The 6,644-nt window shown below is 37.6% G+C and overlaps 1 protein-coding gene across 2 annotated transcripts in view; it reads right to left on the bottom strand.

The window, feature by feature from the left end:
- ATP8A1 (ATPase, aminophospholipid transporter (APLT), class I, type 8A, member 1) overlaps positions 1 to 6,111 on the bottom strand; it is a 107,641-nt gene extending 101,530 nt beyond the window's left edge. Inside the window, exons 1-3 of one of the 2 annotated variants that reach the window (XM_010288963.1) lie at positions 6,003 to 6,111; positions 4,053 to 4,152; positions 1,388 to 1,486 (exon numbers count right to left, since the gene is read on the bottom strand). The gene's annotated coding sequence lies outside the window, so the exon portion shown is untranslated. The remainder of the gene's footprint in view (positions 1 to 1,387; positions 1,487 to 4,052; positions 4,153 to 6,002) is intronic. The other variant, XM_010288964.1, reaches the window with a different exon arrangement.
- Between the last annotated feature and the right edge of the window lie 533 nt (positions 6,112 to 6,644).

The following is a 6,644-nucleotide window of genomic DNA, read 5'->3' as shown; positions in this document are numbered from 1 at the left end:
CTTCCCCTACCCACAAAATAGAAGAAGTCAGAATAGACATTTCCACCATGACAATATCCCAGCTCTTTTAAAGTTTTCATTCAATGCAAGAAGAAAGCAAAACAACCACTAGCACAAACACTGAAGAGAGACAAGGAAAGCTTGACATAGCTGGGGGCACCTGCCTAACAAGGACAAGCATTCCATGTGTGTTCCTCGCCATCAGGCATCAGCAGATCACACTTAGCAACAAGACATGAAAGACTAAACAGTAAATTGCACTGGGCTGGAGCAACGGGAAAAACTAAAAAAGGCCTATTCCCCTTATTGTCTACAAAACCATGTAAAGTCACAACAATGAAATCAAGGATTTTATGCATGAGACACTAGAAATAAAACAGATGCATCAGATGCATGGACCTGGATTTGACAACTGGAGAAAATCCATTTTTAGAACTTAAAAAATGGCACATTAGTGACCTATACCCATTCATCTAAAATGTATTAAAACAAACAGATTACTATTCTAAACATACTAGAAGTGTCACATTATAATTCCAGTAGCAAGTTAAAAGACACTTTTTTAGGAAGGTCCAGGGATTATTTTGGTCACGAAACAAAAATCCATCTAGTTTCAGGTATGGAGGACAAGTGAAGATGCTTGAGACTATGTAGCCTCCCAGATTCTCAACTCTGAGTTCCTGAGGGCTTATCTATTTTTTTTTTAAAGGCACCTCAAATAAAGATGTAAAAATAAAAAGAATCCTGGGAAGATTTTTTTTTTAAACCTATCTTCATGGACTTGCTAAAGCCAGAAGTTTTCACAATCTTTCTATAAAATGTTAGTCTAGTAACTCATTCACAGACTGAGCTTAAATCCCCCTCACAAGTATAATTAGTGGGAGAAAAGGACACTGCTCATGCAGGAACTAAAAAAAAAAAATTAATTTTTCTAACCAAGTAACTCTTTTAAGGTTAATTGGTTTTAAAACAGATTCCATCTGAGATGAATTCAGTATTTTCCAATCTTTTAGCAGAGCCCTTGCTTGAGGAAATTGGCAATGTTCCTGACTTGACTAGGTTCTGTGGAGTCTTTGGTTCCAGTTCACACTTTAAAAATATGCTTGTACTTCATTAATGAGAAGTTACCCTAGAAACAACCTATGTAGTAAACTTAACAGTCACTGGTTTACCATGTTATTGTCATTTGTACATATAGTAAACATGCTTTCAAACCAGAACACCCTATTCTAAAGATTTTATCTTCTGAAGTAAGTAGCTTTAGAAGCTTTCAGAAGCATCCAGAAGGCATGAATGGTTCAACACAGAATTATTCAACAAAATTTTTATAGTATAATCCATGAAAAATGTGAACACTATTTATAAAATATTGCTATTAAATACTTACAATATCCTCTATTATCTCCTTCACTGCAGCTACAGCTAAAATAAATAAGAGAGGGACCAATGTTGTGTAACGGCCTGTTGGTGATACATCTGGTATTTGCTATTAAAAAAAAAAAAAGAGAAAAAATTTGTTTGCATTGCTGGTTGAAAACATATTTTTAATACAAGAAGCAGTACTTTCTGTGCAAATACAGGCAAGGCAACTGGATTCACATTTTAGACATGGTGCTGATTATTTCCAAGAGAAGGTTATTGTCTTCAACTCAAAAGCAGCTGATACAATAAAACAACATTTGCATTTTAAATAGTATAGTATTCAGTGGAGTTACAGTCAGAAGTTTTAGTGTCTGCGGAATATTTACCTTCCTTTTCTGTGTTTCAAATGAAATAAAAAATGCTTATTTATAAAATACAAATAATTTTTTTCAGTTTAGTTTTTGTTAGAGTAGACACAAGCCCCAGGTATTTTTACTTCCTTACAGTTTTAATCTCTTAAGAGATACTTTGTATCATACTAGTTATTAACTGAAAAATTTCAAACAGCTGCTTTCTGCCAGACTATTGTAAGAAACCCGTTTTTGCTACGCAGGCATTGGCACAGATGATGCAAGCAAACGTGTATGTAAAGTAAATGCTGAGAAGACAGCTACTTATGTGATATACATGGATGGTTCTCCATAATTACCTTTATATTGACTAGAGTTCTTAATGGCAACATTGATAAGCCTTAACAGACATAATAGGCAATGCAGCCCATATGACTACAGTGAGGTCATTGCAAGAAAAGAGTACACTAGTAATCAGTGCCTTAATGTGGTTAGAAGACATCCTCAATTTATCATAACATTTTCTGAAAAACAGCCAATGTTATTTACAAATTACATAAATTTCTTTTGCTACCACCACATTGTGCTTCTGAAAGAAAACAGGATGTTATATGTATGAATGCTATGTTTCTTGGAGTAAGACCAATACAGATCTACTTTCCAGGTTACTCTAGACCACAGTTTTCAAGCGATTAAATGGAAGCCAGGCAGAAAGTTACTGTTGGGCAAGTGCCTATGTGTTGACTACAAGGGAAAGGGATCTGTCACTTCTCCAGCTACTCCTACCCTTTCATTCCTCCCTATGTGTATGCCCAAACTCCCCCATTCCAACTACGCATTATTTTCCAGGCAAAATATGAAAGCAGAAGGGGCACCTGGTTCCATTACCCCATATTTCTTACTCCTGCCACTGCAGTCTCACTGATAGCCTGATAGGAGACGGTGGGCTTGTAAGTCCTAACATTCCACTTCCTTACATTCCACTTCCTCTACCCCAAACACCCACCTGCCAGTCTCTCACCCAGTCATGCCAAGCCTCAAACAGCTTCTGAAACCTCATATTCTGTGTTGCTAGCTTGATGTGCACAGTGGCACCACAAGAAATGCTGCTGGACCACTGGATTAGCCTCAGGTGCCAGACTGGGTGAAAAGGATATTTATTTAGAAGCCACAGGTTTGCGGGCAGACAATCTAACGAAACCCTGAACTTCAGATTTGTGCACCCCCTCAGGAAACAGAGGAAGCTGCATGTGCAGATGTATCTTAAGAAACTGCTCCAAGCACGTATAGTAGAAACAAAGAAACCTAATTACAGGGGAATCAACTTTCACTTCCTGGAACATCTGAGGTGAGGGAGGAAAAAGTACACATGGCAGTTATGTGCTATTATTTTAGTACTTTTTGTTTCTCATGTCAATTCCTAACACAATGACCTCCCACAACAGACAAATCAACACATTCTAAAACATGCACTAGAAATTGGGCAGAAAATGCGTTTTTATCAAATGTGATTGCAATACAGAACTAGCCAATGGTAATTATCACTGCACCTGCCCACTGTTCAGTTTTCATTCATCATCAGCTACTGCATTCATAGAATAGCATACAAAAAAACCACATTCTGCTTTATCAACTTGAACTACTGCAAAATTAAAATATTCTGATATATCTGCAAAAAGTTATGTACTTCTTCAAAAGAATCTCAGCAAGCTGGGTCAGGGATAGCCCTTTACAAACGTACTTAATGAAGCTACAGTGGTGGCATAGAAAAGACTGTGCTTTCTTCCTAACTAGCATAGTTAACCACTTGGGATATAAGAAATAGCTGGTATAGTACTGGACTCCACTCCGGTTTTCTTCATCTAGGCTAAACTTCAGAACTTATCAGCTTCACTCTAAGAATACATAATCACTTCTCCTTAGCTGCAATTCCTGCCACTCAAAACAGGCTACAGGACTAAAGTTCATAAAGTTCAGGTTTTTAGGCAGTACCCTCCATTTTGAGAAATGCCAACTACAGGTAACATTGCTCTGTGCATGAGAGATATTTTTAAACAGGATTTTCCTGTCACAACAGTCTTTTTCACCTGACAGTATTTCAGCTATACTTAACTTGTTTTACAGAAAAATCTTGGTGTGCATTGTGTTATCTCAAAGGAGTTAAAAAACCCCACAAACCCAAACGTTTACTGAAGATACATCTACATAATACAGCTATTCTGAGAAGCTAACTAGCTCAAAAAGAACAGTACACCAACCCCAGTATCTCTGCAAAACACTGTCAATGGTATAAATGCTCTCAGTAAGTCTCAAATATTAGCATCTTATTGTTGATCCTACCTGAAGTAACGCAATAAAAAGAAAAAATGCATTAGCAGCTCTTCTGAACTGGGAATAAAGGAACCTTGGCAGGAATGTGATTATGTTGTACTTCGCAGTGCTGAGAGAGAGAAAGACAAAAACACATGCTATTATTATAGTACAAAAAAATTCTTCAAATGTATTCCTTCCCTCTCAGTTACACAAGCTTTCAAATAGAACAGAACCTTTCGTGATTTCTGTGCTAGCAAACAGATTCATTTTGGCTAAAAGAGAAACTGAATGACTTCCACAGAGACAGTCCTGCAGGCGTGCATAAACTGGCTAACCCAGGGAAGCGCCCGCCACCCACAGAGACCGTCGTGAGCCTCCACGTTGAGGCAGGAAGTTCCCTCGTCACCTCTGCCTGCTCTGTGGGAAGCAGTCAAGCTCTGCTGCTGCTCAGTTCAGGCAACGAGGGGAAAAATGAAGTGAAGGTAGCAGGCAAGCAGTTGCACCAAGCCAAGGGAGCAGGCAGGGCAGGCCCCAGGCCTGCAGCTCCAGGGCCCACAGGAGTGCCCCACCCCGCAGGCTATGGCGCATGCCGGGCAGGTAACTGCACAGCAGCTCCGGTCAGACAAAATTCTTGGGGAAAGAGGTGTAAGGAGCATAATGAGGAGGGTATTAAGTCAGCACTGAGGGGCTGTGGAGCTTCTGCATTGAGCGTGAGTTTGCACAAGTCAGTGCAAAAAACCTAACAACAGGAGCAACTGAATTGACACGGTGCATTTAAGAAATAATTGAAATAATAAGTATCTATTAAAAGATATAAAACTCTATACCCTTCACTGAATGAAAAGTTCACTTTTTTATTTTAAACAGATTCATACTGGATATTAGTTTTGCTAGGCTGGAAGAACAGAATACATCTTATCCCAGCATAATCATCTCTGCTAAGCAATCGTCACAAAACGTTTGAGCTCCCAGCTCTTTGTCAGCTTTACATTTTTTTTTAAGAACAGACTGCTACCATGTGAGGTCCTAAAACAGTAACAGTGAAAATAATCACCTCAAAAACTTACAAGCAAAAGATTTGTAAGAATATTTTAACCCTTTTTGAAGTTAGAAATATTTACTTTGACTTTGCATAAAAGCCAATTTAAAGGGGGAAATAAATGTATCCTGCAAAAAAGCTCAACACTGTCAAGAAACAAAACAAAGCAAAGGATAGAAAAGACAAGTTGTGTACACAAACAAAAAGCATTATGAAATTTCTCAAGTCCATGGAAAAACCCCACATTATTCTCAATGTCTATAACATTTCTGCTTATTATCAAAGGTACGTTCAGAAAACACATGTCTGGACAGGGATATCTTTGCCATTCACTTACCTGGAATTTTAACAACAGAACTGAGGATATTATCAGATCTAAACACACATTACTTGTGAGCATTATGTATTACTGAAGATTCAACAAAAACAAACAAAAAACAACATAAACCATCAGCAGAGTCCTAAAGCCTGAACTTGAAATTCAAAACTAGTTTCATAAGGAACCACAGAATCTTTGTAGCTGGCTGACTAAAAAAGACAAGAGCTTACAAAGTACAAACAATGTCATCTGCAAGAGAAGTACATCTGCATTGGCATCCAGCTACCAGAAATCTGTTCAAAGATGAACTGAAGTTCAGCTGAACTGAAAGCCAAAGAACAAATCCATACTGTAGGGACATGCTGATGATGCAGCTGTAAAGCATATATACCTTCCCCACCACCCCGTTCTTAAAAATTCAGAAGGTCAAGTTTGTAACTGAAACAGCTCTGCTGCTCTCCTGATTTCACTTCATGCCCCCCCTCTAGAGTCTGAGGCTGTGACTAGTGGTCAGAGGAAATAGCAGAAGTGGAATAAACAGAATCTTTACTTCATTTTTGCTATGCAACATGCAATGTTCTGAAACTAAATATATATTAACAAAAACACTAGTTAATACCTGACATGATTATTGCAGAATTTGGTTAGCTGGGGCTGATTGATGAATATAGTTCTCAGTTCCTCCTGATCAGCTAGAGAAGTTTTCTCTGAAACATCATCTGTCTTCTCATAGCCTGTAAAAATACAGCACGGTTTTCCATATAAATGGATTTATATACACACATACACAAGATTCAAGTCACTTCATGACAAAGAGAGATCTATTGTGAATGTAAACTCAATGCATTTGCATTTATCACAAGTAATAATAATTTAAAAAAAACAAAAAGGTATATAGTCAAGATACTTTGTAAAGCTATGATAATGAATAACTGAATTCATGAGTACACTTAAATATCTTGTGCTGCTTCATGACAATATGAAATGAACTACAGTCTGTCAATGCATTTGAACTCAAAAGTGAGCACAGGAAAGAAAAAAAAAAAAAAAAGGAGGGAGAGAAGAAAAAAACCCCAAACCCAAAAAAGGTCAGTCTCATCCATCTCTCCCAGCTGAGTGATCTTGAGTTTAAAAATCTGCAAAATTACACAAATTACTTCCAGTAGCGAGGTAAATAAATATTTAAAAAACAAGACACCAAGAGAAATATATTAACACTAACATAAGAAAAAGGCAAGAAGTGCAAGAATATACCAGTAAT

The sequence above is a fragment of the Phaethon lepturus genome, unplaced genomic scaffold, assembly GCF_000687285.1.
Source record: "Phaethon lepturus isolate BGI_N335 unplaced genomic scaffold, ASM68728v1 scaffold8196, whole genome shotgun sequence".
NCBI classification, from domain to species: domain Eukaryota; kingdom Metazoa; phylum Chordata; class Aves; order Phaethontiformes; family Phaethontidae; genus Phaethon; species Phaethon lepturus.
Note: the sequence above shows the minus strand (reverse complement) of the source record. Positions and strands in the feature narration are given on the sequence as shown.